The 12,640-nt window shown below is 33.5% G+C and overlaps 1 protein-coding gene across 2 annotated transcripts in view; it reads right to left on the bottom strand.

The window, feature by feature from the left end:
- LOC106464508 (probable cationic amino acid transporter) overlaps positions 1-2,739 on the bottom strand; it is a 60,211-nt gene extending 57,472 nt beyond the window's left edge. For both annotated transcript variants that reach the window (XM_013924654.2, XM_022392247.1), the window contains exon 1: positions 2,666-2,739. The gene's annotated coding sequence lies outside the window, so the exon portion shown is untranslated. The remainder of the gene's footprint in view (positions 1-2,665) is intronic.
- Between the last annotated feature and the right edge of the window lie 9,901 nt (positions 2,740-12,640).

The raw sequence follows: 12,640 nt of genomic DNA, 5'->3' as shown, positions 1-12,640 counted from the left end.
ATTTATGACACTGGATATTCTTAGTTCGACCAGTATATTAATCACATTGGATACTCCTAGCTAGACTGGTATATTTATGACATTGAATATTCCTAACTAGACTGGTATATCTATGACATTGGATATTCCCTGTTAACCTAGTATATTTATGACATTTGATATTCCTTGTTAGACCAGAATATTTATGGCATTGGATATTCCTTGTTAGACTGATAGATTTATGACACTTGAGAATCCTAGTTAGACTGGTATATTTATGACGTTGGATATTCCTTGTTTAACCAGTATATTTATGATATTTGAAAATTCCTTGTTAGACCGGTATATATATATATATATATTACATTCGATATTCCTAATCAGAGCAGTACATTTATGACACTGGTTATTTCTTGTTAGACCAGTATATTTATCACACAGAACATTCCTTGTTAGACCAGTATATTTATGACATTTGAAAATTCCTTATTAGACTGGTCTATTTATGACATTGAATATTCCTAACTAGACTGGTATATCTATGACATTAGATATTCCTTGTTAACCTGGTATGTTTATGACATTTGAAAATTCCTTGTTTCACCGGTATATTCATGACATTATATATTCCTAGTTGCAGCAGTATATTTATGACATTGGATACAACTAGCTGGACTGGTACATTTATGACGTTGAACATTTGTTGTTAAACTGCTATATTTATAACACTGGGTTCTACTAGTTAGACTGGTAAATTTATGACATTGGATATTCCTTGCTAGACCAGTATACTTATGACACGGGATACTTCTAACAAGACTGGTATACTTATGACATTTAAAAATTCCTTGTTAAACTGGTATATTTATGACACTGGATATTCCTTGTTAGACTGGTATAATTATGACATTGTATATTCGTTGTTCGACTGGTATACTTATGACATTGGATACTCCTAGTTAGTCCAGTATATTTATGTCATTGGATACTCCTAGTTAGACTGGTATATTTACGACATTTTAAAATTTCTTCTTAGACAGGAATATTTATGACATTGGATATTCTTTGTTAGACATGTACATTTAATACAAACGATATTCCTTGTTAGACTGGTATATTTATGACATTGGATATTCTATGTTAGACCAGTATATTTAAGACAATGGATATTCTTTGTTAGACATGTATATTTATCACTCACTATATTACTTGTTAGACCAGTATATTTATGACTCTTGAAAATTCTTTGTTAGACTGGTATATTTATGACATTGGATATTCCTTGTTAGACCAGTATATTTATGAGATTTGAAAATTTTTTGTTACACGAGTATATTTATAATATTGGCTACTTCTTGTTAGAACAGTATATTTATTATATTTGATAATTCCTTGTTAGACTGGTATATTTATAACATTGGATATTTCTTGTTGGACCGATATATTTATCACACTAGATATTCCTTGTTAGACTGTTATATTTATGACATTGGATATTCTTAGTTAGACTGGTATATTTAAAGCATTGGATATTCCTTGTTAGACTGGTATATTTATGACATTGGATATTCTTAGTTAGACTGGTATATTTAAAGCATTGGATATTCCTTGTTAGACTGGTATATGTATGACATTGGATATTCCTTATTAAACCAGCATATTTATGACATTGGCTACTCCTATTTAGTCCAGTATATGTCGGAGATAATATAGCATGTGTTGAATAGTACATTTAAAGAAATACTGTCAAATCAATTCCCCTAGTCCGGAACAGTAAAAATTCACTATATCACAACTCAAACGGTTATCATTTCGAAAATTAAACGAACCTATATTTTGTTTTTGTACCTCTTCTACAGTTCTCCGAAGACGAAAAGATTAAATTATCTCAGGAGTTTCATCGATATATATCTAAAACTGTAAGGAAAGAAATAAATGTAGAAAATAAAAACGTTCTTAACACGATGACTTGCCCCCCCCCCCAGTGGCATAGCGGTATGTCTGCGGACTTACAACGCTAGAATCCGGGTTTCGATACAGCTATTTTTAGGTAAAATCTTTCCAAACATTTAACTATCAAAACTAGTAATTCATGCGTATGTATTTCCTAGAATCAGACATCAGAGATAAGGGCTCGAACTAAGCCCATTACTAGCGACTGTCTAAATCAATCTTGATGTTACATTACTGGAATTTATGTTGACCAAACCTGCACTGCTGTGTTTAATCACTTAAAAATATTTTATTTTTATACCAGAGTTAAAACACTAATGTAATCAGTAAACTAATGCCTTCGGTGAAATTAACTCTAATCCTCTAAATCACCGAAACGTGTTCCAATGTTAAGTTATCTAATGGAATATAACAAGTAGAATTTACGTTGTTTCGTACAATTATTGGGCTTAGGTAATGCAAGGGAATTTTGTCGTAAAGAATTTCCGTCACGAAACGTGAATTTTCCAAAGTTCTTTAGAACCCAACTTTTATAATTAATTTTCTATGTTTGTTCAAGAACCACCAATATTTTTTTTCAAACTATCAGTGATGAGGGCTGGATTTCTTTGTAATGGTTCATAAGAACGTTAAAATAAACTTATCTGACCAAAGATATATCAGAATTGCAAAAACATACCAGAATTTATTTTAACACAGAGGAAATAAGAGATGTTTAGAAACTGCAGCTTACCTGAGAATTACGTCACTGTATCACACTGGAAAGTAGTTTCCTAGTTGTCTATGAGGATCCTTATCCGATGTTTCCCCGAGTATTGAAGTTACAGAACAGACCGTGAGGGGCGTCTATATAGGTAAGGATATGTCGATTTTGCCGTTCCGCGCGCGCGCGCGCTCACCGCTATCATTTTTTTATATTGTTGTACGTAAAGTCGTTGCCATGACAATTTCTTTTTATTATTAAATTAATTTGGTATTACTTGAAGTTTTGCAAATAAATGTTCACGGATTTCATAAATGTCACAGAAATTACCAAGAAGACGAAACGAGAAGACTTTTGTTGGATGAGCTGCTTGTATTATCAAAAACAAAACATGACGAGGGGCTGACATAAAAATATCAGTTTGCTCTTTTAAATTCTTTAACTTACTGATTTCCACCGTTAACTTTAATAAACGTGTAAATAGAGTTGTTTATTTTTGTATGAAAAGCTATATAAATATGCAGGTGTATTCAGTATTTGATCTAAGATGTCACTTTAGAAACGTCTGTTTGTTTGTTTTAGAGAAAAGCCACATTGGGCGTTCTGCGGCGTTCACCGCGAGGAAACAAACTCCGGATTTTAGCGTTGTAAGTCCATAAACTTACCGCTGTTCCACCGGAGGGTCCTCTAGAATGTTTGTTTGTAGTTACGCACAAAGCTACATAATGGGCTATCTGTGCTGTGTTCACCACAGGTATCGAAAGCCGGTTTCTAGCGTTATAAGTCTGCAGGCCTTACTGCTGTGCCACTGGAAGGGCGGGCCCTCTAGAAAATATTTGACATATGTGAAACCGTGGTTTGATAGAGTACGTAATATAAACTTAAAAACATTGTCATATTTTCTATTTATTCTGGCCCTCCAGTGGCACAGCGGTATGTCTGTGGACTTACAACGCTAGAAACCGGGTTTCGATACCCGTGGTGAGGAGAGCACAGATAGCCCATTGTGTGGCTTTGTGCATAATTCCAAACAAACATACAAACTTTACTTAACATTTTTTTCACAATATTTGATGAATATGTAGAACTAATAGAACGGGTTAAACCCATTATTTCTAAAAATATTTAAATACAGCATTTTATTATTATTTTCTCTACGAAACAAATATCACAGGGCTGTTTGGTTCGCGTGTAATTTTATATAAATATTTGATTAAAAAAACAGATTTTTACTTATCCTGAAAGAATGTTTTAGACGAATGATAAATTTTCAATCTTATCAAATATATATCTCATATTCTCTGTCACATTTTATATACCTTTAAATAACTATAGTTATTTAGATTTTTTATCTTGGAGTTACGTTTAATAATGCATGAGGTAGAAAAAAACTTTATTTTTTATTTTTTTCACTAAACTTATTATTAGTATCATTTTCATTAATGTTGTGCTCTCAAAAGTTTCATTTTTACAATATAATTATTTATTTAAACGCTTAGTCACTCAATACGACTTCTAACGTATTGTCTATTCACTTCTAAGTGCGTTCTTAAGCTGCCATCCAGTGGCATAGCAGTATGCCCACGGACTTACAAAGCTAGAAATCTGATTTCGATACCCGTAGTTGGCAGAGCACAGATCATTGTGCAGTTTTGTGCTTAACTACAAAAAAAAAAAAAAAGAAGTTCCAAGCAGGTTTTATCCCTATTCAATATACCAGAGGAAAACAATAGGAGAATGACATAGATCAACTTTCTTGTTTGGTCTTCCTACAAGACTTAAATCTTATATTTGTTTTACTTTTAGTTTCTAGGAAAATTCGAGACGAATCAAATCGCAGATAATGCTGTGGCGTTCTCATGCGTCATCTTTCGTGAGAGATGCGCTTCGCTAGACCTTGTTTCTCTGTCTTAATCAGGTACCTAGAAAATAAGGTAACAGATGAGATTATCAGAGCAAACAGGTAGGAAGATAAGGAAGGATATAAGTATATCCGATCATTCGTTGGGACGAAATACTCTTCATCTTTTTTGTTGTTGTTTCTTTTTGTAGTAATTCTTAACGTTTCGTTTGACGTATTGTAATGCAACCATGCAACAGTATTCGGTTCTCTATTTCCAACACCAGTGAACAATCAATACTAACATAGCGCCAAATTTTGGCATATATTGGCGTAGAAAATCTTTGTAAATAATATAGTTTTGATGGACCTCGTGAGAGAAGGAAGTTATGGGTAATTAGACAATTTCCTGTATTTTCAGTACCATGATTAACTAATCATACGAAATAATGTCGTATTTTCTCTTGAGCTGAGCTCCGAAACCTGTAACTTGCAACGATTATTTCTTGGTGAAGCTTACATCACGCGTGTTAATTTCTTATGATTAAGTAGAAAATTCCGGAAATTAATCTTAACAAGGAAATATTCAGCGCCTGTTCTTATAAAAACTAGTCTAACAAATCTACTGAATATATATTTACTATAATGACGATTCAGTCTTTATCTTTACAATATCTTTACGTTCAGAAAATACATGGAAGAAAACTACCAATTAAAAAATGTCTTGTAGTTTTTAATCACACAACGAACCGAAAGCAAAAACAATGACTACCATCATTGTGACAAATAATTAGATATTTTCTTTGTTCGTCAAAAAAAAAAGAAACAAAAACGATTATTTCCAGTCGTTTTGTATACTTAAAAGTTATTATTTTTGCTACAGTTCAGAAAATTTATTTGTTACAATGGTAACAATAGTAGCATCGGTAACAGGTCAACCAATAAGGGCCCCAAACCCCACTAGGCAGCTAAGCATATAATTAATTAAATAATACAACTCAACATGCTTATTTCATACAAGAATATAGCTCAATATGCTAATTTTTACAGTAATACAGTTAAACGTGCTTATTATTTTTCAATAATACAGGTCAGTATATTTTGTTTTCACAACCATAATGCTATTTATTACTTTTTAGAAACTTAATAATGCTAACTGGTTACAAACATAAAGTTGAATGTGCTATTTAGTATACAAAATACAGCTAAACATGCTAACCATGCGAAAGTCTTTTAACGTTTTTAGTCACTATCTACTTTCTTTTACGCCTTTTACGTACGTACGCCTTTTAGGTAATGTAGGTATTTTTGTTGAGGTGACTTGACGACAATAAAAGTACCAGATTGAAAGTAGCAACTCTTGGCAATGATATGGAAAACTATTGATTTTGTTGTTTTTCTTTAACATCATCTGATTAGTTGTTTGATATTTTTGAAACAAGCATACCTAAACACATGACTGCTTTACATAGAGCATTCAGCAATCAGTGCAAGATTCAGATTCGTATGAAGTCGTTTACCACCACTATTTTGTATTAAGTTACATTCGTTTTAAAAACTAAATCTCAAATAAAGATATCTTTAATCTATGGATGCTAAAATAGATGTAAAGACGTAGCATTTCTAAGAAGTATTCTTGCCAAATTGAAAATAAAAGAGGCGGAATTTCTCAAGGCTATAAAGACGAATTTTTTCTCAGAAGTATCCTTGCCAAACTGAAAATAAAAAGAGACAGAATCTCTTAAGTCTTGAACATCAAAATTATTTCAAAAAAAATACTGTAGATCAGAATGTATATGACTACATTCTGTTATTTCTAACTAGTACTCTAACTCATTTTGAATTTTTCATACAGCTGTCGGCTTATTATTTTGAAATAAAGAAATTAAATTGATAAATCCAAACAGGAGGCGTTATTTTATAGGTCTTGGCTGTAGTATTCGAGTTTAGACTTGAGTTTTCGGTGCTTTATGTGTCTGGATTTCATTTCTTCCTCTACGATTCAGCATTGGAAATCGAAATAAACAGAAATACCCTAAAATATTCGATCAGAAAGTTTGAACTGGGGGAATTTTAAATGATAATTCTATACTATAAGGAACTAGATATAATGGAAAGTTTTCTGGTTTTTAAATCCAGCTTTTTGCACTGTCTGACCAAGTATAGGGTTAATTAATACAGTCTGCCCCCGCGTTACGGGCATTCGGGCTATGGAATTTCGCCCATATGGAAATTATAAAGCGTGACCAATAAATTCGGGGTATGGACAGTAAGTTCGCCCTTACAGAATTTTGTGGTAAATATAAAAAAAATGTAAAAACAAAATGCACAAAACAAACAAACAACCAATTTGGTCAGAGCGCATTTCCAAGCGCTAGCGCCGTAGGTGACGCTTCTGTTACGATCCTCATATGGTCACGTAGTTGTTCTTTGCATCGTTTTTCCAGACACTGCAGAGTATTACCATTAATCAAGATGTTTGGAAAGAGGCCATCAAGTTCAAGTGCATGTAGTACACCCAAGAGAGCATGAAAATGAATTACTTTGTATGTGAAACTTGAAGATTGAGGAGGTTTGATTCCAGGGAAAAACTTAGCTCTATTGCTAAAACTTTAGGAACAATAGGTGACAAAAAAAATCAAGGCAAGTGCTAAAGTAGCTACACCTCTAAGTGCTCGTACATTGTATTTTCATAGAAGTAAAGTGATTCTTAACATGGAACGACTTCTGAGTGTGTGGATTGAGGACCAGATCCAACGTAATGTGCCATTAAACACGATGGCTATTCAAGGTAAGGCAAAAAGCTTGTATGATGATTTGGTGACTGAACAAAGTGGTAGGGATAGTTCTGAAGAAAAACCCTTCCTGGCAAGTAAATGATGGTTTAATAGGTCCGGGAAGTGCTTTAACTAGCACAACATAAAACTAAGTGGTGAGGCTGCCGGTGCTAATATAGAAGCTGCACAAAGATACTCTAGTGAACGCAAGAAAATTATTGATGAAGGGGTAACAGTCCAGAAGAAGTCTACGATGTGGATGAAACGGGGCTGTTCTGGAAATGCATGCCAGATAGAACGTATATTAGGGATTGTTTGGGTTTGTTTTGAATTCAGCGGAAAGCTACACGAGGGCTATCTGCGCTAGCAGTGTAAGAATAGAGGGAAGACAGCTAATCATCATCACCCACCACTACTCTTTTACTAACGAATAGTGGAATAGACCGTCACATTATAACACTCCCAAGGTTGAAATGGCGAGCATGTTTGGCGACCCGCAGATTGCGAGATTTTTAGGGAAGATAAGTCTGCATCAGGGTTTAAGGCTTCGACATATCGTCTGACTCTACTTGTGGGTGGCAATGATGCTGGAGATTTTAAACAGCAAACAACTCGACACATTCTTCTTCAAAGGAACTGAGCCTACACCACATCAAGATGATCATGATTTACAGGGTGAGGGAGACGTCAGTACCAGTACTGAGTCTCCCTCTCCCTTCCTGTGTAAAATTTAATTATTTTTGTGTATCTGCTATTATTTTTGGTGAATAAAGCGTTTAAACTATGTCAGTTACATTTAATGCGTTTAAAAATGTTTTCTTAGATTCATATGTGTGTTTTTCTTACTTTTTGTGGATAAAAAAAATCCCGTAAGAGCGCATATACACTTTTAAACATAAGGGTCAATGGGAAAATAAGGTCCGAGTTACGGAATTTTGCGTTGCCGAAGCTTTTTCAAGAACACATCCCTTCTGTAACGCGGGGGTCGAATGTACTCTTGTTCAGATTGTCGGCTCAGGTTTTGCGTTGGTGTCGCCATCTAGAAACGAAAAACTAAATGCGTGACCACAAGAATATGTAAAGATATCATTAAGATTTTTCTTAATGACCTACTTATTTAAATTATATGGTAAATTTCATGAATTTTAAGGTTGAAGATTTATTAGCCAAGATACGTAATAAATTCAGTATAGACGTAGGTAAAATTGCTATGATTTATTTTACATAGCTATCACTAGATGGCGTCAGAGTAATAAACTGCTTGGAACTACATTTCTATTACTTGACTATCGTAATTTTAAACACATGTAAATAATCACCACTGTTGCAAGTTATTACTATATCTTCAATACGAATGTTAAGGCTTCAAATATTATAGAAAAATTCTCTCGAATTTTTACAAATCGTTTAGCTTATTTGTTTCAGTCTTTTTCACACAATATATATTATTGAAAACAGAACAGACGGCATATCAATTCAGTCTACTGAATTATAATCAATGTAGAATTTTAAAGCTGAGATTATAAAATGTTATTTATTCAGGTGATAAACCTGAAAACAGTGTATCATTATTAGTTTCAAAATTACAGTCATTAGGTCTAGATATTTGGAACAAAGTAACCATTCCATTAAAAACAAGCAAACAAAAACACTTATTTGTTAACTGGGTAAATAAGGGCATCTTAATTATTAACATTTATTGAAGATTGATGTGGGATTAACGAACCTTGTACATCCAAACCGTCTTCTTACTATATTTAGTGTTATGGAAGCTTAGAACATTGGAAGATAATAGATGAAATCTTTAAAACATTATACCATTATACGATAAAATAATTTTATAATCAGGGGTGTCTTCTTATAAACAACCGGTCGTGATCTGGAAATTAGCGTGCCCGGACTGTGAATCAGAGGATTTTTGGCTCGCGACCGTTGTTGCAAGAATGCGGTCCACACTTTATCACCGTGGGTGTGTTATAAGAGCGATGGTAAAATCTCATTGTTTGATTAGAGTAGCCCAAGAGTTGATGGTGGATGCTGTTGACTGTCTTCCCTCTAAAGTATCATAGTTCAAAATGATGGCCGGTTATACGCAGACATTGTGAAAAATGAAATAGATACCGGGTTTCGATATCCGTGGTAAGCAGAGCACGAATAGCCCATTGTGCAGCTTTGTGCTCAACCACAAACAAACACAGATGAAAGTGTGAGTGGAAGATTACAGACACTATTAACAATCTGCTTTTATTCGGCTGTGTTTTAAAAAATAGAATAAGAATTGCTCATGCATCATCATTTGTAAGTAAATGGCTACATGTTTGAAAGTAGTGGATTTGTAATTTAGCACATTAAGGTTGTATTGATGAAGACTGAAGAATAATAAATATTTCCAAATGCTAAGATAACACCACCATTCCATTAAAAACGCACACACTATCACCTTGAAACCACTTAAAACTAATGCCTTCTTTATAAACTTAATTATTCCAACGTAAATCGTGCTGGTGCAGGTATTGTTGCATACTAAGGAACAAGAACATACATCGTACAGTCGCGTGACAGAGAAAATTGAAATATCTGATGGACATTCAAACACCTTTTAAAAATCATTTGTATTTGCCAAAAAACAAGATGAAATAAGCAAACGTTTCTGTAAAGTTACTAATTACAATTCATTCAGACTTTATATATAAATAAAGTTATATACTTTTACGATTTTCTATAATTTATTCAGGTGAACAGGTACAGACCTGTGTTTTAAAAACCTTTTGTCCAGAGATGAAAAGTTTTCAGGAAAGAAGATGAGTTATTTCTTGCCAGAAAATTAAAGGGTTTAAAGTACTATGTAGTTATAGAACGAAACTGAAACAGGGATCTGGAACAATTAAGGATTTCTTTGTTCGTTTCAAATATTCGCGTATAGTTACAAAATGGCCATCTGCGCTAGCCCTTCCTAATATCGAACGGAGTGACAAGAGGGATGGCAGCTAGTCGATGGTACCATCCGCCAACTCTTGAGCTATTGTAATTGGCAGTGGGATTGGTTGCTATTATTATCAGTTTTATGCTTTTTAGTTATTTAAAGAATATTAGAAGGTGTTAAATAAAAATTGAGTTATTTTTATTATTATTTACTTAGATTCTATCAATCGACAAGCCATTGAATACTTATGAAAACAAACTGCCTTACAAAGTATTTTAACTTAAAACTGTTTTCAACCAAATGAGCAACAAAATAAGGAGTACATTTTAGGATTCATTACCTTATTGAATGAATTAAGGTAATGGATCAGTTACATGTCGCTAGTTACAACATTTGGAACATGAGAACCCTCAAAATCGTCAGGGCTGTATTCGGACTGAACCCACCTTTATGAAAGTGTCAAGTTTTATAGAAATGAATAAAAAAAGAGAGAGCAATAGCACGTCCATCCCCACTCCCATTCCAACATTGATGCAGTTTTTGGGTCTATGTAGCATACTTCTGACCAGACTGTGAACAACGTTTAGGAGTAATCTGTCCCATTCTCCATTCAGTACAACGTTTAGCCCGTTGGTACCGCGTGGAAGTCACAAATATATTTTATATTACTTGGATCAGATTTATTTGATGAACATTTCATTAAAATTTTGGTAGGATGACATCGGCCATTATTCTGCATCCGGACAATGTTTGATCGCAACATCACGTCCGTATATACTTTCAAGTTAAATCCATCCCTTAGAAACGCAATTACATCTCATTTCTGCCATTTCAGATAAGCTAGACAAAAGTCCAAACTAACTTTGGAGATAAGCAAGTCTTCTCGAAATTAAGTCTGCAATGAAATTCGTGGCTTGTGTACTAGCGATTCCTAACGGCCATGTTATGTAGCTAGTAACCATCAGGTGGGGTGGTTTTATCCAGGTTGAATACATCAATATGAGGTGCCATTTGTTTTCATGTTTGTTTGATTTTCAGCAGTTGAATAGCTCTGACAGACTGTATTTCTATCAAAAAATATAAATAAAACAACCAACTCTGTTGGGAAGATGGAGGTGGAAACAAGGACGGGAATGGCATAAAAACTTGCCGAAACGGTCGTGCAAACAAACAAGACATTTGAAATGTGAACATAACTAATAATATATCGATCTTTCAAAACAATTGTATGGAAACAATAGAACCAAAACATAAAACAAACAAATCTGTAGGGAAGATGGAGGTGGAACTAAGGACTGAAATGACGTAATAATTTGCTGAAACGGCCGTGCAAACAAACAAGACATTTGAAATGTGAACATAACTAATAATATATCGATCTTTCAAAACAACTGTATGGAAACAATAGAACCAAAACATAAAACAAAGAAATCTGTAGGGAAGATGGAGGCGGAACTAAGGACGGAAATGACGTAATAATTTGCTGAAACGGCCGTGCAAACAAACAAGACATTTGAAATGTGCAAATAACTAATAATATATCGATCTTTAAAAACACGAGCAATGGTAATAATTCTCAAGTCACCTCTCACATTTTCTGTAGTATGAAATTTTCAATCAATAAAAATGTCTCAGTAATGCATATATGTTTGTTTGTATACAGTGTTTAAAATACTTGGCAATTTTATCTTGTATTTTTTTGTTAATGTCCCCAAGTTGTGCAAAATATGTGGGACAAAGAGAATTCTTATGAATTTACATCACGTAAGAAATGACGAAATTAGTTTTGCTTGCTGCTCAAACTATTTCAATAAATATGTCACAAGATCTTATGGCGAATTAATAGAACCATATTTTTTTCCGTTTCTCATTCTGGGATTGTAATAAGACTACAATATGAAAATTACTTTATCACAAAATTCAGCTGTCACTTAAACGAGATTTAATTTAGAGAAATTTGTGCTCTGTGTTATCGTATTTAGATTTTTATCCAATCGGTTATTATTTTACGTAAGACATGCAACATTGAAATTACATCAATTTTATATACTGAACTAAATGTTATATTGGGTTTTGCGAATTTTAAGTGTGTGTGTATGTTGTTCGTCTTTTATCACAAAGCTACTCAATGAGATATCTGCTCTCTATCCACTTCAGGAAACCAAACCCTGGGTTTTAGCGTTGTAAGTCCGTAAACTTACCGCTGACCCATCAGCGAACTGTATTTTAAGAAACTGAGGAGAAGTAGAAAAACATTGCAAACGTGCTATTCATATTTAATTTTCAAAGGAATAAAAATTCTGAATTATGTATTTCTTATTTAATTATGAATATATATATGTGTGTATATATTTATAGTTTGGACTTGAGGACAGATATGTGTTTTCCTTAATGAATATTCACTCAACATCACCTTTAATAGGTACGAACTATTTTAAAAGGTTCTTTTCCTTTACTTCTTTAAC

This window comes from Limulus polyphemus, unplaced genomic scaffold, assembly GCF_000517525.1.
Source record: "Limulus polyphemus unplaced genomic scaffold, Limulus_polyphemus-2.1.2 Scaffold1671, whole genome shotgun sequence".
NCBI classification, from domain to species: domain Eukaryota; kingdom Metazoa; phylum Arthropoda; class Merostomata; order Xiphosura; family Limulidae; genus Limulus; species Limulus polyphemus.
Note: the sequence above shows the minus strand (reverse complement) of the source record. Positions and strands in the feature narration are given on the sequence as shown.